The sequence below is a fragment of the Chiloscyllium punctatum genome, chromosome 7 (assembly GCF_047496795.1).
Source record: "Chiloscyllium punctatum isolate Juve2018m chromosome 7, sChiPun1.3, whole genome shotgun sequence".
NCBI lineage: Eukaryota > Metazoa > Chordata > Chondrichthyes > Orectolobiformes > Hemiscylliidae > Chiloscyllium > Chiloscyllium punctatum.
In genome coordinates, this window is record NC_092745.1 from 124,650,803 (window position 1) to 124,678,172 (window position 27,370).

A 27,370-nucleotide genomic window follows, 5' to 3' on the forward strand; every position below is an offset into this window, starting at 1 on the left:
ATTACATAAGGGTACTCCATCAGCTGTAAAGTATTTGAGAATTCTGTTGAAAGTTACCATATAATTGCAAATCTTTTTTAAACACAACTTCCTTTCTTCTTTCATTTCCTCTACAAGTATTATTTTCAAAATTGATTCACAGAATGTGGGTATCACTGGCTAAGACAGCATTTATTCCCCCTTCCATTAATTTCCAAAGGGGCAGCAAAGAATCAATCACATTTCTTGTGGGTCTGGTGTCACATATAGACCCAGCACAGGTAAGGATGGTAGTATGACAGATTTTACTGTTCCTCGGATGTTGTCTGAACTGCTGTGCTTTTCCAGCACCACTCTAATCTAGACTCTGGTTTCCAGCATCTGCAGTCATTGTCTTTACCGGGTTGGACAGAAGGGTCTGTTTCCATGCTGTACATCTCTATGACTCTATGACTTGAAATGCTAGCTCTATTTCTCTCCATAGATGCTGCCAGACCTACTGAGTTTCTCCAGCACTTTGTGTTTGTAACTCTTTAATTTTTCACTGAATGATCCTAACTGTCTTGATGCCCTGGAGACTTAATTGCAGTTCTGACTGCCTAGAGACCCCTTTCCACTTCTGATAATCTATCTGATTTTTAATTCTGACAGTTTGAAAATTTCCACACAAACACTCACAAAGTGGAGACTTCACAAATTAACCAGCCCTGGCTGATATGAAACTTTTCTTCTGAATTGAATTCAAACTTTTAGTGGCACCCAGTCTGTTTTATTTGTATGTCATAAAAGTTTGACTTTGTAAACATTTCATCAATTAACTCCACAGGAATGCTGCTAGGTACAATGTACATCACATACCTTCTTAGAAAGCATGTCTTTAATTCACTATTACATATTACTTCCTGACATTTTTTTCAAAATTACCTTTGCAGGACTGAAATCACACATTTAATTTAAAATCCAAATTCCAAATGATGACAATATACACTTCTATAACAGCAATTCTGGTCTCCTCTCTCTCGGAAGGATGTTGTGAAACTTGAAAGAGTTCAGAAATGATTTACAAAGATCTTGCTAGGGTTGGAGGATTTGAGCTACAGGGAGAGGCTGGATAGACCGGACCTATTTGTTCTGCAGTGTTGGAGGCTGAGGGGTGACCTTATAGAGGTTTACAAAATCATGAGGGGGATGGATTGGGTAAATAGATAAGGTCTTTGTCTTGAGGTGGGGGAGTCAAAAACTAAAGGGCATATGTTTAAGGTGAGAGAGGAAAGATTTAAAAAGGACCTAAGAAGCAATTTACATGCAGAGGATGGCACATGTATGGAATGAGCTGCCAGAGGAAATGGTGGAGGCTGGTACAATTACAATACAGTACTTAAAAGGCAAATGGATGGGAATATGAATAGGAAGGGTTTAGAGAGATATGGGCTAAGTGCTGGCAAATGGGACTGGATTAATTTAGAATATCTGGTCAGCATGGACAAGTTGTACTGAAGGGTTGTTTCTGTGCTGTACATCTCGACGCCTCTATGACTCAATTTGCCTGCATTTGGCTCATATCCCTCTAAAGTGAAAACAAGGACTGCAGATGCTGGAAACCAGATTCTAGATTAGGGTGGTACTGGAAAAGCACAGCAGGTCAGGCAGCATCCGAGGAGCAGGAAAATCGATGTTTCGGGCAAAAGCCCTTCACCGGGAATACAGGCTTGTCGAGAGAGGAGGAAAACTTCTTCAAGACATGCATCCTGTATTCCTGATGAAGGGCTTTTGCCCGAAACGTCGATTTTCCTGCTCCTTGGATGCTGCCTGAACTGCTGTGCTTTTCCAGCACCACTCTAATCTAGACCCATATCCCTCCAAACCCTTCCTAGCCAGATGCCTTTTAAATGTTGTAATCAATCCCATGATCATTACTTGGGCCTCTGGATTGATAACCTTGTGACAATACCACCAGACCATCTACTGCCCTGACACATTCACAGATCACATGTCTGGTTAAAGTGGAGTCATCCGCCCAAAGCATCGATAGCACTAGCCAAACAACTTAGCAGGTGGACATGTATTTTATGCATATTTTCTCATGTCTGGAAGCAAGATGGAGCGAGAGCAGCCAGGTACATTGAGTTCATCAGCCTTGTCCCCAGGGATGAGACTGAGGCTCATCAATCTGTCTCGATCAGGATTAAAGCTGACATGCCTGGTGTTTTGGTGTCCATCCTTGTTTTCTGATTAAGGATTGAGTAAGATTCAATGAGGTAACAGAGAGCTGATAAAGGGATTGATTGTCTCTGATTTATTACAGTTTGCAGTATAACCAGATAAGCAGCCAAAAAGCTTTCCATCACCCATGAGAAGCTGTTTGGGATTCCTCAGTCACAGCAAGATCCTATCTGCACACAGTTAATCCCTCTGTCCCATGTCACCCAACCAACCTTTTTATTTCCAAGTAAGGACCACTATCAGTGTGAGTGGAGACATCAGCTGAGAGGGACAAAGGCCAAGGTGCACATAGAGTCATAGAGTCCCACAGCACGGCAACAGACTCTCCGGTCCAACCAGTCCATGCCGACCATACCCTCAAACTAATCTAGTCCCACCTGCCTGCTCCGGGCCCATATCTTTCTAAACTTTTGCTATTCATGTACATATCCAAATGTCTTTAAAACACTGTACCCACATCCACCACTTCCTCAGGAAGTTTATTTCACACATGAACCATCCTCTGTGTTAAAAACTTGACCCTTCTGTCTTTTTAAAATCTCTCTCCACTCACCATAAAAATGCACCCCCTCATCTTGAAATCCCCCATCCTCGGGAAAAGACAACTATCATTAACCCTGTCTATTCCCCTTATGATTTTATAAACTTTTATAAGGTCACCTCTCAGCCTCCTGTGAAAAAGGTCCCATCCTACCCAACCTTTCTTTATAACTCTGGAAATTTGTTCCAAAGTGCAAATTTAGAGGGGGAAACAGGAGCGTTAAGTTAGGTTTACTACGAGCAATCATCTTCAGAGTGAGAGGTGAATGGAAAAAGATAAGAGACATTGGGAACAAAGCCGGCTTATAATGAGATAATGAATGACGACTGACACAAACTGACTGGAAGGACAGGGTGGTAGGGTGGCTTTGGCAGTGTGAGACAGAATAGGTCTAACAGGAAGAAACAATTATGGATCAATGTATACAGAATCCATATGAGTTGAATGAGCTTTGTTGTCACATGTACTTAAATGAATACAGTGAAAAGTTTACAAGTCATCCCTTAGGGCACCGTCTTAGGTATCTAGATAGAGATTCTTCAGTCCAAGTTCTTAGGAGGAAAAAAACCCAGAAAAACAAAGAAATATAAAGTCCTGCTTTGCAGATTGTAAGAATAAATTAGATCAGAACAACAGTCCTCCTAACGCCGTCCACGTACAGAAGATGACACAGGTAGGAGTAGATTCTTGGATGGGAGAGAAGTGGGAGAAAGAGATGCCACCAATACACTAAGCCTCACTGTAGAAAATGTACTAGGTAAAATGAAGTGTCTAAAAGAAAGTGAGGACTACAGATGCTGGAGATTAGAGTCAAAAAGTGTGGCACTGAAGAAAGCACAGCCAGTCCGGCAGCATCCGAGGAGCAGGAGAATCAACATTTTGGGCATAAGCCCTTCATCAGGAATGTGTCTAAAAGCTGATCAGCTGACATGATGTATTTCACCCAAGAATATTGAAGGGAATGGGGATGGAAATGTTGAATGTACTGTCGCAATCTTCCAAGATTCCTTAGAATCTGGAATTGTTCCAAAGGATTGGAAAACTGCCAAGGTAATACTTTTATGCAAAAATGGAAGGAGATAATGGCGAGTAACAATAAGCCAACAATAGCTTGAAATCTGTTCTTGGAAACATGTTAGAGCTTACTGTAAAGGACTTACTAGCAGAACATTCAGAAACTGTAATACAATCAAGCAGAGTCAATATGGCTTCATGAAAAGCAATTCATGTTTAATAATCATGCAGTTCTTCGAGGAGATGACAAACAGGATAGAACAAAGAACGAAGATAATTTACAGCCCAGGAACAGGTCCTTTGGCCCTCCAAGTCTGAGCCAATCCAAATGTACTGTCTAAACCTGTTGGTCAATTCCTAAGCATCTGTCTCCCTCTGCTCCCCACCTACTCATACATCTGTCCAGACGCATCTTAAATGAACCTACCGTGCCTGCCTCTACCGCCTCTGCTGGCAACGCGTTCCAAACGCCCACCACCCTCTGTGTGACATACTTGCCGCGTGTATCCCCCTTAAACTTTCCACCTCTCACCTTGAAAGCATGGCCTCTCGTTATTGAATCCTTCACCCTGGGAAAAAGCTTGTCTCTATCTATCTCTAGATAGGGGGAAACCAGTAGATGTAACATACTTGGATTCCAAAATACTTTTGATAATGTAATGCGTTTAGGATACTTAATAAATTAGGATGCAATAACTGCAGTTCCTAAGAATCATATCAGACTCGAAATGTTCACTCTATTTCTCGACATTGATGCTGCCAGATCTTCTGAGTTTCCATAGCATTCCCTGTGTTTGTTTCTGATTTGCAGCATCCACAGTATAGAACATAGAACATTACAGCGCAGTACATGCCCTTCGGCCCTTGGTGTTGCACCGCCCTGTCATACTAATCTGAAACCCATCCCACCTACACTATTCCATGTACGTCCATTTGCCTGTCCAATGATGACTTAAATGCACTTAAACTTGGAGAATCCATTACTGATGCAGGCAAAGCATTCCATACCCTTACTACTCTCTGAGTAAAGAAACTACCTCTGACATTTGTCTTATGCCTATCCCCCCTCACTTTAAAGTTGTGTCCCCTTGTATTTGCCGTCCCCATACTTGGAAAAAGGCTCTCCCTGTCCACCCTATCTAACCCTCTGTTTATCTTGTATATCTCTATTATGTCGCCTCTCAACCTTCTTCTCTCTAATGAGAACAGCCTCAAGGTCCTCAGCCTTTCCTCGTAAGACATTCCTTCCATACCAGGCAAAAATCCTAGTAAATCTCCTCTGCACCTTTTCCAAAGCTTCCACATCCTTCTTGTAATGCGGTGACCAGAACTGTATACAATACTCCAAGTGTGGCCGTACCAGAGCTTTGTACAGCTGCAGCATAACCTCCTGGTTCTGGAACTTAATCCCTCCATTAATAAAGGCCAAAACACTGTATGCCTTCTTAACAACTCTGTCAATCTGGGGGGCAACTTTCAGGGATCTGTGGACATGGACACCAAGATCTTTCTACTCATCTGCACTTTCAAGAATCCTACCATTAGCCCAGTACTTTGCATTCTGATTGCTCCATCCAAAGTGTATCACCTCACACTTGTCCACATTAAACTCCACTTGCCACCTCTCAGCCCAGCTCTGCATCCTATCTATGTCTCTCTGTAACCTACTACATCCTTCGTCACTATCCACAACTCCACCAACCCTAGTGTCGTCCCCAAATTTACTAACCCACCCTTCTAAGCCCTCATCCAGGTCATTTATAAAAACGACGAAAAGCAGTGGACCCAACACCGACCCTTGCGGTACGCCGCTAGTAACTGGACACCAAGATGAACATGTTCCATCAACTACAACCCTCTGTCTTCTTTCAGCAAGTTAATTACTGATCCAAACTGCTATGTCTCCCACAATCCCATTCCTCCACATTTTGTATATTAGCCTACTGTGGGGAACCTTATCGAATGCCTTGCTGAAATCCATATACACCACATCAACCAGTTTACTCTCATCTACCTGTTTGGTCACTTTGTCAAAAAAGTCAATAAGATTTGTTAGGCATGACCTACCCTTCACAAAACCGTGCTGACTGTCCCTGATCAGATTATTCTTTTCTAGATGGTTATAAATCCTATCTGTTATAACCTTTTCCAACACTTTACCAACAACTGAAGTGAGACTCACTGTTCTGTAATTACCAGGGTTGTCTCTACTACCTTTTTGAACAAGGGAACCACATTTGCTCTCCTCCAGTCCTCAGGCACTATTCCTGTAGACAATGGTGATTTGAAGATCAATGCCAAAGGCTTGGCAATCTCTTCCCTTGCTTCCCAGAGGATCCTAGGATCAATTCCATCTGGCCCAGGGGACTTGTCTATTTCCACAATCTGCAGTATTTCTAATACCTCTTCCTTGTGAACCTCAATCTCTTCTAGTCTATATGCAAGTATCTCTGTATCTCGCTCATCAACATTTTCATTTTCTATAGTGAACACTGTCAAAAAATATTTATTTAGTGCTTCCCCTATCTCCTCTGGCTCCACACACAACTTCCCACTATTATCCTTGATTGGCCCTAATTTAACTCTCGTCATTCTTTCATTCTTGACATACCTATGGAAAGCCTTAGGGTTAACCCTGATCCTATCTGCCAACAACTTCTCATGTCCCCTCCTCACTCTTCTGAGCTCTCTTTTTAGGTCTTTCCTGACTTCCCTGTAACCCTCAAATGCCTTAACTGAGTTTTCACATTTTGTCCTAACGTAAGTCTTCTTCTGTTCTTCTTGAGCAGGGCTTCCACTTCCTTAGTAAACCACGGCTCACGCGTTCTATATCTTCCTCCCTGCCTGACAGGTACATACTTATAGAGGACACACAGGAGCTTTTCCTTGAATAAGCTCCACATTTTTAATCTGCTCATCCCTTGCAGTTTCCTTCCCCATTCTATGCTTCCTAAATCTTTCCTAATTGCATCATAACTTCCCTTCCCCCAGCTGTAACTCTTGCTCGGTGGAGTACACCTATCCCTTTCCATCACTAAAGTAAACCTGACAGCATTGTGATCGCTGTCTCCAAAGTGCTCACCTACTTCCAAATCTAACACCTGGCCAGGCTCATTACCCAGTACTAAATCTAAAGTGGCTTTGCCCCTTGTAGGCCTCTATTTTGCTTTTATTCTGTATTCTTGCATACCCTGATCATGTTCTACACTTTTGGTAATTAAGAATCGATCCATTCTGCCTTCCAGTGAGATTAGATTCACCATTCAGTGGGAGTGTTCATTCCTCCAAGCCAGGAGGCTTGAGTTCAAGTCCTACTCGTTTCAAGTAGTGAGGTGTAATAGAATCTTTGATCAGGTTCATTGTGAAAATATCTGGATTTGCATCCAATCAGTTATCACATTGGGATTTATCTCCATGCTCTCAAACCATTATCCTAGACTTCAGGTTTACTTGTGTAGTCACACTAACACGGTGCTACCATTTTGCAATTCTTGTTAGCATCCAAATTTGGTCTGTCAAGCAACAACATGGAGATTTTAATGCATTCCTCTCTATGACATAGAAAGAAGGTGATGTAGGATAGTGAGCATCTGGAAGGCATTGCCTGGAGGTGTAGTTTTTATTAAATTCATTCATGGGATGAGGCATCGATGGCTGGGCCAACATTTATTACCCATTCCTAATTGCCCGGAAGGCAGTTAAGAGTCAGCTACCTTGAAGAGGGGTCTGAAGTCACATGTAGATCTGACCAGGCAAGGATGGCAGATTTCCATCCCTATTGGACATTTAGTGAAACAGATGGGATTTTCCCCCTGACAAGCAGCAATGGATTCATGGTCATCATTAGACTCTTAATTCCAGATTTTTCCATTTTCTTGCATTCAAATCCCACCATCTTCCATTTGAACCCAGTCCCCAGAATATTGCCTGGGTCTCTGGAATAATAGTACAGTGATAATACCACCCTCACCTCCCCGTTGAGGTAGGGAATCTCGTAACCTTTGAAAAGTACTTGGATGAGTACATGAAATATCATAACATAGAACATAGATCATAGAACAACACAGCGCAGAACAGGCCCTTCGGCCCCCGATGTTGCGCTGACCCATAAGCTATTCTCAGCTCGTTCCCCTACACTATCCCATCATCATCCATGTGCTTATCCTAGGATTGTTTAAATATCCCTAATGTGGCTGAATTGACTACATTAGCAGGTAGGGCATTCCATGCCCTTACCACTTTCTGAATAAAGAACCTGCCTCTGACATCTGTCTTAAACCTATCACCCCTCAATTTGTAGTTATGCCCCCTGGTACAAGCTGATGTCATCATCCTAGGAATAACATTGACGGCCTCATGCAGGAAGTGGGACCAATGTATATTTTGTAGATTTTTAATAGTGCAGACATAATGGGCCAAAAGGTCTCTTCTGTATTTCATTATTCTTTGAGAATAAAAGAATCCCTTATTCTCATCCATCAATGAGGATTTGACCCTAAAGCAAGGATCACAGATTGTGGTGACAGGGAATTTATTTTTATGAAGCCATGCTATGATCTGGAATACACAATGGCTGAAGATACTTGGTACTGTGAAGTAATTTATAACACCACACTACAGAAAGTGACATTACAGGAGAAAGCCAAAGTGCAGTCTTAGAGTCATAGAGTCATAGAGATGTACAGCACGGAAACAGACCCTTCAGTCCAACCCGTCCATGCCGACCAGATATCCCAACCCAAACTAGTCACACCTGCCAGCACCTGGCCCATATCCCTCCAAACCTTTCCTATTCATATATCCATTCAGATGCATTTTAAATGTTGCAATTGTACCAGCCTCCACCACTCCCTCTGGCAGCTCATTCCATACACGTACCACCCTCTGTGTGAAAAAAGTTGTCCCTTAGGTCTCTTTTATATCTTTCCCCTCTCACCCTAAACCTACACCCTCTAGTCTGGACTCGTCCACGCCAGGGAAGAGACTTTGTCTATGTATCCTATCCATGCCTCTCATGATTATATAAACCTCTATAAGCTCACTGCTCAGCCAACAAAAAGGTTTTGTGGAGTGTCTTAAAAGAGTATTTCGGGAGAAATGTTACACCAGACTTGAAACATTAACTCTGCTTCTCTCTCCACAGATGCTGCCAGACCTGTTGCATTTCTCCAGCATTCTCTGGGGAAGAAACACAAACAGAAATTGCTGGAGAAACTCAGCAGGTCTGGCAGCAGCTGCAGAGAGAAAGCAGAGTTAATGTTTTGAGTCCACTGATCCTTCTTCAAGATAATTCTTTGTGCAAATGACTTCAAATCCCATGATGACAACTGGTGGAATTTAAATTCAGCTAAGACACCTAGAATGAGGAGGCAATGGCCTAGTGGTATTGTTACTAGACTGTTAATCCAGAACCTCAGGCAACTGGAGTTCAAATCCTAACATAGGATTTGATCTAAAAAAAATCAAGAACTAAGAGTCTAGTGATGACAAAGAATCTGTTGTCAGGAAAATCCCATTGGATTCACTAATGTTCTTTAAGCAAGGAAATCTGCCATCCTTACCAGGTCTGGTCTGCATGGGACTCCAGACCCACAGTGATGTGGTTGACACTTAACTGCCCTATGGGCAATACATGCTGGCATAGCCAGTGAGCCAACATCCTGTGAATGAATATTTGAAAAACTACAGGAAAGTGATAGTGACTGCCGAACTATAAGTTGCCATTAAAAATAAATAACAACATTTAGTTCACTGGTGTCCTTTAGGAATGGAAATCTGCTGGCCTACGTGCAATTCCAGATCACAGTAATGTGGTTGATTCTTAAGTGCACTCTGAAATGGGTGAGGAAGCCTTTCAGTTCTAACACAATGAACACTGGCCTTGGCTGCAACACCCACATCCCATGAAAGAATGAGCAATAAAGGGATCCAATGACCAGGCCTTCAACTCCCATTCCTGTTAAATTACTGCATCTCTCAACCATGCTGAGTCTGAGGAAATACTCCCTTATCCTTGACTTAATTTTCTATTCACAGTGTTACATCGCCTTGCTCTCAGACACTGATGCATCAGAACTTTTACTTTCAGATTTACAAGACGGGTTTACTTTCACTGCTTCATTGATTAGCTCACAAACATCTCTCCAGAGAAACTGTCTTTATGAGAATTAAGACTTGGACGGTGGGTGACACTGAGAAGGTGGGCACTTATTGCCCATTTCTTCCACCTTGAGAATTTTGTGATTCCCATCTTTTCAATGTGCAGGTCATGATAAGATACAAAAGACTGGTTTGTTATGTCACTTCAGAGGGATGTTTAGCACTCACCATATTCCAGTGTGACTACAGTCAGTCTGTAACCTTATTTTGGTGACATTGAACAGGAAAGTGAGACCAGTGCAGATTTAGTAGTTTTGTGATAGTGCGGACTTAATGGGCCAAAAGGTCTCTTCTGTACTTCATGATTCTTTGAGCATAAAATTCATCGAATATACTCCATGTAAAAAAAAGCAAATCACTACAGATGCTAGAAATCTGAAATAAAACTAAATACAGAAAATGCTGACAAAACTCTGCAGTGTCGACAATAAGTTCTGAAGAAGCCATACCAGATTTGAAATGTTAACTCTCTTTCTCTGTCCACAGGCGCTGCCACACCAGCTAAACTTTGCTGTTTTTATTGGAGAATAAGACCATTCAGCCCAACTGGACTATTCCAGAATTAATGTTCTCTCATTTCTCTCATTTTGCCCTGACAGAAGATCCTTCTTTTCATTTTGTTTTCATGTAATTATCTATCTTCACCTTATATGTATCAATATAGTAGTTGTCTCAACTACTCCTTGGAGCTACAATGTCACTGGACTAGGAGTCCAGACCCCTACATTAATGGATTGAGGGTAGTGGTTCAAATCCCAAAAGGGTAGATGGTGAAGTCTATGTTCAAAGAAAAGCTGTCCTAACAGTTGTCAGAGTTAAGCTTCACTCACATTTGGGTACAATTGGATCTCAGTTACTCACAGACAGGTCAAGGTAAGACCGTCAAGTGATCCTTAGTTGACCACTTAAGGGCCTCAGTTGACAGGAAGGTGGGAATATGGCCCTGGGCTTTCCTACCCCATCATCATTTCTGGAGGCAAGAAAGCAGCACTTGGGGGAGAGTGAGCACTATTCGGTTAAGTTTACTTTGGTAATGGAAAGGGATAGGTATATATCACAGGGCAAGAGTTATGGCTGGGGAAAAGGCAATTATGATGCAATTAGGCAAGATTTAGGTTGCATAGGATGGGAAGGAAGCTGCAGGAATGGGCACAATTGAAATGTGGAACTTGTTCAAGGAGCAGTTACTATAGGTCCTTGGTAAGTATGTACCTGTCAGGCAAGGAGGAAGTGGTCAAGGGAGGGAGCCGTGGTTTACGAAGGAAGTTGAATCTCTTGTCAAGAGGAAGAAGGAGGTTGAGGTAAACATGAGACATGAAGGCTCAGTTAAGGCACTTGACTGTTACAGGTTAGCCAGGAAGGACTTAAAGAGAGAGCTAAGAAGAGCCAGGAGGGAACAACAGACATCTTTGGCAGGGAGGATCGAGGAAAACCCTAAATCTTTCTGTAGGTATGTTAAGAATAAAAGACTGAGTTGACCAAGATTAGGGCCTGTTAAGGACAACAGTGGAAAGTTGTGTGTGGAGTCTGAAAAGATAAGAGAGGTGCAAATTGAATATTTTTCTTCAGTATTCACAGAATAAAAAGACAATGTTGTCGAGGAGAATACTGAGATACAGGCTATTAGACTAGATGAGATTGAGGTTCATAAGGAGGAGTTGTTAGCAATTCTGAAAAGTGTGAAAATAAGGTAGTTCCCTGGGCTGGATGGGATTTACTCTAGGCTTCTCTGCGAAGCCAGGGAGGAGATTGCAAAGCCTTTGGCTTTGATATTTATGTCATCATTGTCTACAGGAATAATGTCAGAAAACTGGAGGATAGCAAATGCTGTCCCCTTGTTCAAGAAGGGGAGTAGAGACAAGCCTGGTAATTATAGACCTGTGAGCCTTACTTCAGTTGTGAGTAAAGTGTTGGAAAGGACTATAAGGGATAGGATTTATACTCATCTAGAAAGGAATAATTTGATTAGGGATAGCATTATAACATGAGTAAACCCTTCTGTTAATTAAAACCACACACAGAAAAGCTCACTTTGCCTTGCAATCTGTTAAAGTATGAGTGAAAGAAAACTTCCTAAATTCAACTATTTAAAGAAAGAAATTAACAATTTATTCTTTAAATCCAAAAGAGAACATTAAGCAACAACTATCTGCAACTGTAAGCCTCCTTTATCTTAAAGATGTATGTACCTCCCACTCTATAACAATGTGATCCGAAAGAGATCCGATAAAGCCCTTATTAAATTTATAGCAAATCAATTTTCAAAACCAGGTGTTGTCATCGTGTGCCAAACTTGCTCTGTCTGTAGATTCCCCTGGGTCATTTTTAATCTTCTGCTGCAAAGATGTTTCCTATGAAAATGGTACCTTTTGGAGAAAGGGCCTGCGGGCAGCATATTGATGATAGTAGGTACTCTTAGTCTCTGGCTAACTGTTCAAAATGCCTGCTTTTTATACACCAAAACATTGGATTGCCTCATTGGTTTGATGTTGTCAAATCAGTAAAATTCAAATTTGATTGGGTTTTAGTGTCATGGGGCATAATGTAAACTGATGCTTTGAATTCAAATGGTTGTGAAAAGAGCTAATTATCTGAGTTACAGCTCAATGTTACATCTTTAAATTGTTCAGTACACTCTGTGCCTGCACCCAGTCACATGACAGATACTTACCAGCTTTCCAACTTTCACTCTCTCTTAAAGGTACAGTACATGCCTCAACTCCACAGCAATAGTCAACATGCTTTTGTGAAGGATAGGTCGTGCCTCACAAACCTTATTGAATTTTTTGAGAAGGTGTATATGTGGATGAGGGTAAAGCGGTTGATGTGGTGTATGTGGATTTCATGTAAGGCATTTGATAAGGTTCCCAATGGTAGACTATTGCAGAAAATACAGAGGCATGGGATTGATGGTAATTTAGCAGTTTTGATTAGAAATTGGCTAGCTGAAAGAAGACAGAGGGTGGTGGTTGATGAGAAATGTGCATCCTGGAGTTACTAGAGGTATACCTTAATGATCTGTTTTGAGGCCACTGCTGTTTGTCATTTTTGTCAATTCCCTGGATGAGGGCGTCAAAAGATGGGTTAGTAATTTTTGTGGATGACACTAAATTTGGTAGAGTTGTGGACAGTGCAGAAGGATGTTGTAGGTTACAGAGGGACATAGATAAGCTGTAGACCTGGGTTAAGAGGTGGCAAATGGAGATTAATGTGGAAAAATGTGAGGTAATTCACTTTGGAAGGAGTAACAGGAATGCAGAGTACTGGGCTAATCGTAAGATTCTTGGTAGTATAGATGAGCAGAGAGATCTTCATGTCCATGTGTATAGATCCCTGAAAGTTGCCACACCCAGGTTGATAGAGTTGTTAAGATGGCTTACAGTGTGTTAGCATTTATTGGTAGAGGGATTGAGTTTTGGAGCCATGAGGTCATGTTGCAGCTTACAAAGCTGGTGCGGACTTACTTGGAGTATTGTGTAATGTTCTGGTCGCCACATTATAGCAAGGATGTGGAAGCTTTGGAAAGGGTACAGAGGAGATTTGATAGGATGTTGTCTGGTATGGAGGGAAGGTCTTATGAGGAAAGGCTGATGGACTTGAGGCAGTTTTCGTTAGAGAGAAGAAGGTTAAGAGGTGATTTAATAAAGACATACAAGATGATCAGAGGATTAGATAGGGTGGACAGTGAGACCCTTTTTCCTTGGATGGTGATGGCTAGCATGAGGAAACATAGCTTTGAATTGAGGGGTGATCAATATAGAACAGGTGTCAGAGGTAGTTTCTTTACTCAGAGAGTAGTAGGGGTGTGGAACGTCCTGCCTGCAACGGCAGTAGACTCGCCAACTTTCAGGGCATTTAAATGGTCATTGGATAAATAAATGGATGATAATGGAATAATGCAGGTTAGTAGGGCTTCAGATCTGTATCACAGGTCGGTGCAACATTGAGGGCTGAAGGGCCTGTACTGAGCTGTAATGTTCTATGTTCTTTGTTCTATGTTCCAGTGTTTTGTTTCTCTACTACCTGATCTAATGAAGTTCTCTTTTGGTGAACTCTGGCACCTTTATATTCTCACTCACTTTTCGAAGACCATCGTGCAATTGTAGGTATTTTTCTTCAACCTATTCAGAAATATGATGACATGTTGCTGGAGCAGGTGGGACTTGACCCCAGAACTTCTGGTTCAGAGAGAGAGAGAGAGAGACAATGCCACGAGCTCCCCATCATGCAATTATATATTGGCACTATGCAGCAACTTCCAAATGGTTTGTGACTTAGTGGAGTCTTCTTGTGTCTGATTGATGAAGATTGGGGGTTCAATTCTACACAGGGCTTATGAGGGCTAGGATTTATGGGGTGGGGAGGGGTGGTGCTGTATTCTTGGAAGTGCTGTCCCTTTGAGTTTAGATGTTATACTTTGAGGGTCTAGCTGTCTGCCTAGATGGGGGATGCAAAAATAAAACACAGTACAATCTGATAAAAAAGCAAGTGAAAATGTCCTGGTGTCTTTGCCAAAATGTTTCCAGCATCTGCAGTCATTGTTTTTACCTCGTTGATTTTAACCCTACTGCGAATCCTCTTGAAAGGATACCTGCCTCGAAGAAGTTTTCCTCCTCTCTCTACAAGAATCTCAGGGAGTCCCTCTCCCACTGCAACTCCCAGGTCTCTCCACCCTTCAGGCTCTCTCCCTCTATTCCTAATGAAGGGCTTTTGCCCGAAACGTTGATTCTCCTGCTTCTCAGATGCTGCCTGAACTGCTGTGCTTTTCCACTCTAATCCAAAATGTATCTCGCCAATTAAAATCCTGATGTAAACATTTTTATCTTTGGCTTTTCTAGCAACAAACTTTCCATCCAATCCATAAGGTGAAGTGAAGTGATCCCATTCACTAGAGTTTCCTGAATGCTCTATCTTTTCACTTCCAAGCATTGACTAGAATTCCAATGTCACAGGAGCCATTGATTTCAATCTATACCTCCCAGGGAACGTTTACACTTGAATTGTTTTTATACTGTCTACATTTGGTCCTTTCCTGAAAATCCTACAGTGCAAACTCTAGATTGAAATTCAAGTCTAATGCTGCAACTTTCAAGCAAAAGAAAGTTAGGTTTGGCCGACAAATTCTTCGCAAATGTGAATTGCGGCACACAAGGAATTCTTCATCCACGTATGTGGGACCCAACGAGTTTATAATGAAACAACATAAATAATTCACCACTGCACCTGCTAAACTGCACTCTCTGTAGAGAATGAAGGCACCAGGCCCCAGTGGGAGACAAATTTGCTCTCATATTCCTTGCTGTTGTGTGTTTAATTGCACTAGGCAAGTTGCAAAAACAGACATCATATAGTCATTCGCAGTCTGAATCATCCGTGCCAAATCTCCCAGGATTTCGTCAGCTTCTCATATGTTCTCTCCAACTGGGATCATGCCCTAAATTTACATGCAAATGTAACAATAGCATTATGCACAGAATTCTTAGAGTTTTCCCCGCAAGTGAAGAGAGAGGGAGAGGGGAATGTTAATGAGTGTGTGTATCTGGAATCCTTGATTAAGATACATTTTTCTGGCTGGTAGATGCACAGGATGTGTGAGTCATTGTGCCTGCCAGGAGCTGGTGAAAGATAAGGTCAACTGAGGAGGAAAAGCAACTTGCTGTGGTCAATGACTCCTCAACATTGCTTTCCTTCCGTAAGGGAAAAGTGTTAAGGCTGTGTTATAACATTACAGATATGAGGAAGCATCAAAAAATGCAGTCATGAAATTATTGAGCACTGCTGCTGCTGTAGCACTCCTTAACATACTTGGAACAAATCACTTGTTGTTGTTTTAACACGAGTCGGAACAGCCCTACAAAACAGCAGAGAGAGGAACCTGATATGAATCTGTGAAAATATCCGACGAAGTGATGAGCCAGGAGTGTGGTGGAATAATTATGACTCTTCTGAATGAATCCAGCTGCAACAGAACGTAAGAGGCATGGCCCAGTCTAGAGTGCAGTCGTTCACTTAATCCGTGATGTTGCTACTCCTGCTCTTATATTCTCTCCCTAGTCATGCCTCTATAGCCTGGCTACAGAATTCATTGCACAAACTCACCAATTTACTTTGATAGAGCCTTTCTTCCTTGTGTTTGTTGCCACCTCAAATGGAAAGATCAGCAAAGTCAATGGGATTATTTTGACCTCGAAAATCCATTGCAAATTGCATACCTTTCTGCAATATTTCCATCCCATCATTGTTGTTGGCTCTCAAAACTGCAATTTCCTTCCTGCATCATCATTCGGGTGCAACAATAAAGGGAAAGACTTCTCAAAGCAACCAAAGGTAGGTAACTAATGGCCTTACTAACATTGAGAAATGTGTTGTTCGAAAGCGCAGCAAGTCAGGCAGCATCCAAGGAGCAGGAGAATCGACATTTCCAAGATTTCCTGAAGAAGGGCTTATGCCCAAAATGTCGATTCTCTCGCTCCTTGGATGCTGCCTGACCTGCTGTGCTTTTCCAGCAACACATTTTTCAGCTCTGATCTCCAGCATCTGCAGTCCTCACTTTGTCCTTACTAGCATTGCCTATATTCTACTTGTCTGGATGGACGCAGATCTAACAATATTGAACTCATTCAACTCCATTCAGGACAAGAGTCTGTTTATTTTATACCCTAGTCACCCACGTTCAGCATTTATTCCTTCCAACATGAATGCACACGACAACAATGTGTACCCATCTACAAGATGCACTGCAGCAATTCACAAAAGGTTCCACTGACAACATCTTCCAAACCTGCAACCTCTACCACCTGGAAGGACAAGGGCAGCAGGTGAACAGAAACAGCACTACCTGGAAGGCCCCTCCAAGTCACACACCATCCTGCCTTGGAACCACATCATTGCACCTTCAGTGTCACTGGGTCAAAGTCATAATCTCCACCCCTAAATGCATTGTGGGTGCACTTATACGCAATAGACTGCACTGGTGGGTGAAGGGAACTCACCACCATCTTCTCAAGGGGTATTCAGAGCCAAGCAAGAAATACTAACCCATTCAGTGGCACTTAGATCCTGTGAACAAATCAAAACAAAAACTGAGAGCAAACAAAAGGAAAGACTGTCAGTTATTTTTGCTCAGTGCAGAGAGAATCAGCCACATAAACCAAGGTTGGGCCTGGGTTGATACCTGGTCTTATCTTTTCTAACAGATCCACATCTCCAGGAAGGGCCATCATTGTTGGGCACATTGGACATAATCGCTGCCAAGGTCAATGGGCAATAAACAACATGAGAACCCTGGGAAATCTTCAACCTCTCATCTGGGAGTGATAGTTTAATATACAGATATCGTCATGACACAGCGACAAGCTGTAAAGCTGTAGGTCCAAGTCCCATTCCAGGAACTTAAGTATAAAATCTAGGCTGATACTCCTCTTTTAGGTCAAGAGAGTGCAATTGTTGAAGTGTTGGTTTCCTCGGTGAGATATTAAATTGCCTCTTGGGCAAACCTAAAGGATTTCCTAATTCGAATGGTTCCCTCTTGCCATGTGAGGCTCACTGAAAGAATATTGATGTTAAAAGCTACCACATTAACACAAAGAGACACCATTACTATTGTTTACTCAGCAGTGTAGTAAACTAATCTAAATTAGCCTAACAGCTCTGAAGCAGGAAAGAGGATATGTCAAGCTCCTATAGGAGCATAACAGTTATATCACACCAGGGAAGATCCTTTATCTTGATTCTGGTTTGATGTTGCTCAATGTCAGAATGGAATCCCATAAAATCAAAAACAGAAACAAAAGTGCTGGAGAAGGTAGAGTAAAGTCAGATTGGAATTGAAAGCTGAACTCTGTTTCTCTCTTTTCGCAGATGCTGCCAGACCTGTGGTGTTCTCCAACATTCACTGTGTTTGTTTCAGATTTCCAGAATCTGCAGCACTTTAGTTTTATTATACCATGGACCCAACATGGTTTAAAATACTTCGACATATATGGGGGTCTTCTTTGTGACAGCCCCATTGAGTTGTTTACATCCACCTGTGGGAGTGAATGGGATCTCAGTTTGAAGACTCATTCACAATGTGGATGTGATGAAGATTGGTCAGGTGATTGACAGTGAGGAAGATAGAAATGGACTGGCCAGATGGGCAGATCAGTGGCAGATGGAATTTCACTGTGATACATGTGGAGTGATGCACTTTAGGGGAAGTACCAAGACAATGAATGGCAGGACAGTAGGAAGCTCAAAGGTACAGAATGATACTGGGGGCTTGTACACAATTCCTAAAGGGGGCAGGACAGAAGTTGCAGGAAAAGCTCCGCAGCTCCGGCTGCATCTGTGAAGAGAAATCAGAGTTAAAGTTCTGAGAATAGGTTACCGGACCTGAAATATTAAGTCTGATTTCTCTCCACAAATGCTGCCAGACCTGCTGAGCTTCTCCAGCAATCTCTGCTTTTCTTTCTGATTTACAGCATCCGCAGTTCTTTCATTTTTTATTTAGGACGAAGCGAATGGTTTGTTAAGAAGGCACACAGGCTTTAATCAGTCATGGCATGGATTCTAAAGGCAGGGAGGTTATATTGGAGCTTTGATTCGGCCACAGTTGGGAGACTGTGTCACTGCACTATAGAAAGGATGTGATGGCAGTGTAGAGGATGCACCAACACTTCATTTGTCAGAATCATTGGCGACCTTTAAGCGGCATTTGGATAGGTACATGGATGGGTGCTTAATCTAGGATAGAAGTTCGGCACAACATCGTGGCCGAAGAATGTTCTACGTTCTATGTTCTATGCAGAGATGATTTACCAGGATGTTGCCTGGGTAGGAGAAGTTTAGCTATGAAGAGACAGTGGATAAGCTCAGATTGTTTCCTTTGGAGCAGAGAGTTTGAAGGATGACCTGACAGAGGTGATAAGATTATAAGGGGCATGGACAGGGTGGATAGGAAGCAGCTGTTTCCCTAAGTTGAAGGTTCAATGATGAGGGGGCTTAATTGTAAAGTGTAAGGCAGGAGGTGTAGAGGGAATTTGAGGAAGATATTGCCTCCAGAGGGTGGTCGGAATCTGGAGTGCACTGCCTGGGAGGCTTGTTGAGGCTGGAAACCGCACAACCTTTACAAAAGGGCTGACATGGTGGCTCAGTGGTTAACACTGCTGCCTCACAGCACCAGGGACCTGAGTTCAATTCCAGGCTTGGGCGACTGTGTAGAGTTTGCACATTCTCTCCTTGTCTGTATGTGATTCCTGTGGGTGTTCTGGTTTCCTCCCACAGTCTAAAGATGTGCAGCTTAGGTGAATTGGTCATGCTAAATTGCCCATCGTGTTCAGGGATGTGTATTAGGCAGGGATAAATATCAGATGTTAGGGTAGGGGTCTGGGTGGGTAACTCTTCAGAGGGTCGGTGTGGATTTGCTGGGCCGAAGGGTCTGTTTCAACACTGTAGGGATTCTATGAAACAAGCTGATATGTGGTGACATTCAAGGCTGTGGACCTAATGCTGGAGCAAGAGTCCATTTAGAGTAGATTTTGCCTGTGCAGACCTGAATGACTTCTGTACATCTCATTCGCTGAAAAGACAGCAGCTTTGATAACTCAGAATTCCTTTTTCAGTTCTAAGCGACTGTGCACAAACCATTAGACCTAAACCCATAACCTTCTGATCTCGCTACAGTGAGTGCTTCTGATTGAGCTACTGCTCAGATAAAGCCAGTCAAGATTTTGACAAATGAGGGTATACAGTAGAATTAAGTTGTGCAGGGAGGCTGAGGGAAAAGCACTGAGCATTTAGAAAGATATTAAATTACAATGTACTGGCATCTGACTATGAAAACCTGGACTCCTTTTTGTTCTCCACGTCTTGCTGCACAATTCATTTTCAGAATGATGCTTCGCATTAAGTTAATGTAATTAAGCACGCATCCAGCCAATTCTTCTCAGGCTTATAGGTTTTAAATTGGCCTTATGCACTGTCAGCTCTCACACAGAGAGCTGCATGACTTAGACAAGTCTTGTAATTATAACTTGCAATTTAATGCATTGCAACCTTTATTTTCTAAGCATCCTTTTGGAGTGGTACCTACTAATTGTGCAACTTCTTATCTCGTGTTTGGCTGAAGTTCACTTGGTCTTGGAGCATCCCAGCATTAGCCAATTACAGCTTGCAGAGCTCTCAGGATGGTGATAGTCCCACTACCCGGCCAGGCAATTTACAGTCCCTTGTTTCAGTCTGTGATAATTAGATTTCTAATCCATGCACTGGGACTTCTAAACGTGCTATCACACCAGAGTCAGCTGTGAAACTTAGCTCTCTCCACAGAGAAAAGCAACAAAATTTCCTGGAGTTAACCTACTCCTTTATTTGGTACCAATGCTTCCTTTGCAGTTGCAGGGAGGCAAATGACCTCGGGCTATTATCGCTAGACTGTTAACCCAGAGATCACCCCTGCCTCCCACCCCCATCTCCCCCGCTCCCAACCCCGAACTGGGGATCCAAGTTTGAATGCCACCACGGCAGATGCTGGAATGTGAATTCATTAAAAATCTCCAATTAGGAGTCCAATGGTGACATGAACCCATTGTTGATTGTTGGAAAAACCCATCTAGTTCATTAGTGCTCTTTAGAGAAGGAAACTGCCATCCTTACCAGATCGAGCCTACACGTGACTCCATGTAATGTGGTTAACTCTTAAATGCCCTCTGGGCAATTAGGGAGTGGCAATAAATGCTGGCTTAGCCTCATCCTGTGAATGAATCAAGGAAAACATCAGTATATATGTGTTACGTTGTTAGCAGAGCCAGTTCCTGTGTGAAGTTTGCTTTGTGGACCAAGTCTTCCTAAGCACAGAAATGCATTCCTAACATGCAAGTCAGATGGAAGAGTATTCAATTACTCTTACAATGGTGTAGCTCCTAACCTCTGGTTCAACTTCTCCTTCGGGAGTATGGCATGGATGTGTTTATTCTACAAGCTTACTAATCAATCATCCCAGTATTAGTGGACAGAATTAAATGAAAAATAACGGGTAGGAAAATCTTCTTTTTCACTCTGGATTCTGAAAGGGTGAAGACTGAAATGCTTACATTTCCAGAGCACAGTCTTCTGAATTACAGTCAATGAAACAATATCATTTTAAAGCACAATACTGTGGATGCTGGAGATCTGAAACAGTGAGAATGCGCGAGATGCTTAGCAGGTCTGGCAGCATCAGTGGAGAGAGCAAAACGGAATTAATGCTTTGAGTCTGGTAAAGCCAGAAGTCACATGACACCAACTTATAGTCCAACATTTTTATTTGAAATCACAAGCTTTCGGAGCGCTGCTCCATCAACAGGAGAAATGTCTTTAACTGATGAAGGAGCAGCACTCTGAAAGCTTGTGATTTCAATTAAAAATGTTGGACTATAACCTGGTGTCGTGACTACTGACTTTGTCCACCCAAATACAACACCGGCACCTCCACACTTTGAGTCTAGTATGGCTCTTCTTCAGAAGTTCTGAACTTGAAGTGGACTCAAAACATTAACTTTGTTTCTCTCATCACAGATGCTGCCAGATGATCAGTAGTTTTGCTGCATGCAATAACAAAAATGAACAGCGAATTTGTTTTCATTGACAAATCTCAACCATAATTTTGCATTCAGACCTTTGGAGCAGGACATGAACTTGCAAACTTCTGGCTTTATAGATAAATATATAAAGCACAAAAGCAACGAAGCTACGGCGAACTTTTCAATTGAAGCATTGTTACCACCACACTTTTCGGTTAAAGCTTTTAGAGAGGGTACTGGAACGATTTATGGGAATGGATTCAGAGCTGAGGGACTTCAATTTCATTGATTGATTGGGAAAACTCAGTGGCAGTCAGGAATGTGCAATACAGGGACAGGACAGGGCTTGTGAAAACTGGGCTTCCCTTAAGATGGGCAGCTGCATCCTAATTGTAAAGAGATGCACAATGTAACAGACCAATTACAGAAGACAAATAGAAATTGCCCTTAGAAAAATGAGGGTTAGGAGGAGATTAAAAAGCTTTCAAAATCATGAAGTGTCCAGATAGAGTCAACAGGGAGAAGCTGTTCCCATTGGCGGGAGGGGTCAAGAAGATATGATTGGAATGATATGGCTGTCCCTTCAGAGACATTGGGTCAAATTCCTGCAATTACCTCCCTAATAGTACTGTGGGTGTCCCCAGACCCCATGAGTGCAGCAGTTCAAGAAGACAGCTCACCACCATGTTCTGCAGGACATTTGGAGTTGGGCAATAAAGGGTAAAAACAATGACTGCAGATGCTGGAAACCAGATTCTGGATTAGTGGTGCTGGAAGAGCACAGCAGTTCAGGCAGCATTCAACGAGCAGCGAAATCGACGTTTCGGGCAAAAGCCCTTCATCAGGAATAAAGGCAGTGAGCCTGAAGCGTGGAGAGATAAGCTAGAGGAGGGTGGGGGTGGGGAGAAAGCAGCATAGAGTACAATGGGTGAGTGGGGAGGGGATGAAGGTGATAGGTCAAGGAGGAGAGGGTGGAGTGGATAGGTGGAAAAGGAGCTAGGCAGGTCGGACAAGTCTGGACAAGTCAAGGAGACAGTGCTGAGCTGGAAGTTTAGAACTAGGGTGAGGTGGGGGAAGGGGAAATGAGGAAACTGTTGATGTCCACATTGATGCCCTGGGGTTGAAGTGTTCCGAGGCGGAAGATGAGGCGTTCTTCCTCCAGGCGTCTGGTGGTGAGGGAGCGGCGGTGAAGGAGGCCCAGGACCTCCATGTCCTCGGCAGAGTGGGAGGGGGAGTTGAAATGTTGGGCCGCGGGGCGGTGTGGTTGATTGGTGTGAGTGTCCCTGAGATGTTCCCTAAAGCGCTGTGCTAGGAGGCGCCCAGTCTCCTCAATGTAGAGGAGACCGCATCGGGAGCAACGGATACAATAAATTATATTGGTGGATGTGCAGGTGAAACTTTGATGGATGTGGAAGGCTCCTTTAGGGCCTTGGATATAGGTGGGGGAGGAGGTGTGGGCGCAGGTTTTACAGTTCCTGCGGTGGCAGGGGAAAGTGCCAGGATTGGAGGGTGGGTTGTTTGGGGGCGTGGACCTGACCAGGTAGTCGCGGAGGGAACGGTCTTTGTGGAAGGCGAAAAGGGGTGGGGAAGGAAATATATCCCTGGTAGTGGGGTCTGTTTGGAGGTGGCAGAAATGTCGGCGGATGATTTGGATTATGCGAAGGTTGGTAGGGTGGAAGGTGAGCACCAGGGGCGTTCTGTCCTTGTTACGGTTGGAGGGGTGGGGTCTGAGGGCGGAGGTGCGGGATGTGGACGAGATGCGTTGGAGGGCACCTTTAACCACGTGGGAAGGGAAATTGCGGTCTCTAAAGAAGGAGGCCATCTGGTGTGTTCTGTGGTGGAACTGGTCTTCCTGGGAGCAGATCCAGCGGAGGCGGAGGAATTGGGAATACGGGATGGCAGTTTTGCAAGAGGTATGGTGGGAAGAGGTGTAATCCAGGTAGCTGTGGGAGTCGGTGGGTTTGTAAAAAATGTCAGTGTCAAGTCGGTCATCATTAATGGAGATGAAGAGGTCCAGGAAGGGGAGGGAGGTGTCAGAGATGGTCCAGGTAAATTTAATGTCAGGGTGGAATGTGTTGGTGAAGTTGATGAATTGCTCAACCTCCTCACGGGAGCACGAGGTGGCGCCAATGCAGTCATCAATATAGGGGAGGAAGAGGTGGGGAGTGGTGCTGGTGTAATTATGGAGGATCAACTGCTCTATGTAGCCAACAAAGAGACAGGCATAGCTGGGGCCCATACGTGTGCCCATGGCTACCCCTTTGGTCTGGAGGAAGTGGGAGGATTCAAAGGAGAAATTGCTAAGGGTGAGGACCAGTTCGGCCAAACGAATGAGAGTGTTGGTGGAAGGGTACTGTTGGGGACGTCTGGAGGGGAAAAAATGGAGGGCTTGGAGGCCCTGGTCATGGCGGATGGAGGTGTAGAGGGATTGGATATCCATGGTGAAGATGAGGCATTGGGGGCCAGGGAAACGTAAGTCTTGGAGGAGGTGAAGGGCGTGGGTGGTGTCTCGAACTTATGTGGGGACTTCCTGGACTAGGGGGGATAGGACAGTGTCGAGGTAGGTAGAGATGAGTTCAGTAGGGCAGGAGCATGCTGAGACAATGGGTCGGCCAGAGTGGTCAGACTTGTGGATCTTGGTGAGGAGGTAGAACCAGGCAATGCGGGGTTCCTGGACTATGAGGTTGGAAGCTGTGGGTGGGAGATCTCCTGAGGTGATGAGGTTCTGTATGGTCTGGGAGATGATGGTTTGGTGATGGGGGGGGGGGGTGAGGTCAAGGTTGAGGGGCCAGTAGGAAGAGGTGTCCTCGAGTTGGCGTTTGGCTTCAGCGGTGTAGAGGTCAGTGCGCCAGACTACCACTGCGCCCCCTTTATCCGCTGGCTTGATGGTGAGGTTGGGATTGGAGCAGAGGGATTGGAGGGCTGCGCGTTGTGAGGGTGAGAGGTTGGAGTGGGGGAGGGGGGTCGACAGGTTGAGGCGGTTAATGTCCCGGCGGCAGTTGGAAATGAAGAGGTCGAGGGCAGGTAATAGGCCAGCGCGGGGTGTCCAGGTGGATGCAGTCTGTTGGAGGTGGGCGAAGGGGTCCTCGGAAAGTGGGCAGGAGTCCTGATTGTGAAAGTAAGCTCGGAGGCGGAGGCAACGGAAGAATTGTTCGATGTCACAGTGTGAATTAAATTCATTGATGCGTGGACGGAGGGGGATGAGATGAGTCCTTTGCTGAGGACTGATTGTTCGTCCTCAGTGAGGGGGAGGTCTGGGGGGATGGTGAAAACTTGGCAGGGCTGGGAGCTGGGATCTGGTGTGGGTGTAGAGCTGGGAGTGGGGGCGGAACCTGTAACTGGAGTGGGTGTGATGGTGGGGGGAATGGGGGTGGAGTCATGAGCAGGGGTAGTGTTCCCCTCGGGGTTCTGGGGGGTGGGGATAGTGACAGTGGGATCTGTGGGGGGCATGTCGGCAGAATCCAGTTGAGTGGCGCTGGTGGGGGCAGACGTGGTGGTGATCATGGCAGTAGGGGTGGCGGAAGTCACTGAGCATGTGGCATCAGCGATTATGTGAAGGGCAGAAGTGATGTCACGTGTGATGCATGAGGAATTGTGAGGGGTGGAAGTGGTTGTGGGAGTGGCCATGATGGGGGTGGAAGTGACATCATCAATCAGCGTAGAGGTGGTAGCTGCATCAGCCGCATGGCTAATGGTGGAATAGGTTCCGAGGCCAGGGGAATCTTCTGGAATGTTTGAGGAGCGCTGGTTATGGAGGTGGGTAGATAAAAGTTTGTTGTACTTACAGTTTTTGATGTTTGAGATGGAATTGAAATACTGTTTGTTGAGAGTATGAATTCTCCTGAGGATGTCGTAGAGAGTGGGTCCTTTGCAATTCTGAGAGAGTGTGGCCCTCAGCTGAGGCAGGGCTGACTGTAGAGAGGTTAGGTGCCGGCGCATTGCTGCAAGCGTGGAGCGGAGATCTTGAAGGAGAACTGTTGCTGGTGTTTTTGAATCTGTCGTCTGTACTGTTTGTCCTGTTCGGGTCCGAACTCTGCTGGGTTAAAGGTGGTCCGGAGTCCGTGTGGGATGAGTTGGTTACGGAGGCAGGCACTGAGGTAGCGAATGTGGCTGTGGTAGCGAGTTTGTTTCACAACATGGTTGAAGAGCTTCAGGGCAGAGGAAATGACCTGGGAGTTGCAGTGGGAGAGGGACTCCCTGAGGCTCTTGTAGAGAGAGGAGGAAAACTTCTTCGAGGCAGATATCCTTTCAAGAGAATTCGCAGTAGGGTTAAAATCAACAAGGTAAAAACAATGACTGCAGATGCTGGAAACCAGACTCTGGATTAGTGGTGCTGGAAGAGCACAGCAGTTCAGGCAGCATCCAAGTAGCTTCAAAATCGACGTTTCGGGCAAAAGCCCTTCATCAGGAATAAAGGCAGTGAGCCTGAAGCGTGGAGAGATAAGCTAGAGGAGGGTGGGGGTGGCGAGAAAGTAGCATAGAGTACAATGGGTGAGTGGGGGAGGGGGATGAAGGTGATAGGTCAAGGAGGAGAGGGTGGAGTGGATAGGTGGAAAAGAAGATAGGCAGGTAGGACAAGTCCAGACAAGTCAAGGGGACAGTTACTGAGCTGGAAGTTAAAGGGTGTGTATCTAGGGACATCCATATTCTGGAAATAAAGACATTAAAAACAAAAGAGGGTAATGATTTAAAAGGAATGAATAAAGGAACCAAAGGTGACACGAGGATTAGATACGATCTGAGATGTACTGGCTGAGAGCATGATATGGCCTCTTTCTGTGCAGTAACTATTCCATCACTCAGGAGCAAGAGTAACATCCAATGAACCACAGCTGTGATTGTATGTTCAAGATAGACATCAGGGACTTTGCCTGTACATGGACAGTGATCGATTGTAAGACAGTCAGGAGTGGCGACTGAGACCAAGAAAATATAGAACTCTTTTAGAAAACCATTTCGTATTGCAATTGGAAAAGAATGAATTTGATGCCTTGGAAAATGGAACACATATAAGGTGAATATCTTTCTGTGCTCAACGCTACTTCACACTGTTGTGATTACATTTAGTAGCCGCTTGAGGGGAGGTAATGGCCTAGTGGTGTCATCAATAGCCTGTTAACTCAGAGACCTAGCAATGCTTTGGAGACCTCTGAGTTCGAATCCTGTCATGGTAGATGATGGAATTTGAATTTAATAAAAAAATCTGGAATTCAGAATCTAATGATGACCATGAAACCATTGTTGATTGTTGGAATAAACCACCTGGCTCATTAAAGTCCTTTAGGGAAGGAAGCTGCCATCCTTACCTGGTCTGTCCTACATGTGACTCCAGACCCACAGCAATGTAGTTGACTCTTAACTGCCCTCTGGGCAAATAGGTATGGGTAATAAATACTGGCCTGGATGGCAGTATAGGGCTACTCTGTAAGTGCATATTATCTGATGTCCTTAAGATTAAACTCTTGCCACAACTAGATGCTGAATCTGACCTTGATGCAATGAAATTATTCTCCCAAAAAACTATGAAGCGTTGCTCCACTGAATTTGTATCTCTCGGTTGTGCCTGTTTTCCTAACTTTCCCACCTTCTTTTCTCCAAGGAGTGGCAAATAATCAGACTTTTTATCAAAAACGTGGCAGAATGGGAAAAGATCATGAAGATGATAGTCTCACATTTACCAAGCTTCCTTGAAGAGACAAAATTAGGGTCCATTTAGATACCAACTTAGGCTGAACAGAAAGGTAACATTGAATCTCAACAACAAAACTCTACCTTGTTTTATGTGGCATCTTTAACTTAGGAAATTGCCCCATGGTGCTTTGCATGTAAAAGTCTGAACAACATTTGGTGCTGAGCTACATTCGTGAGAGATTAGGAATGATGACCAAAAACTTTGACAAAGAGTGAGGCATTA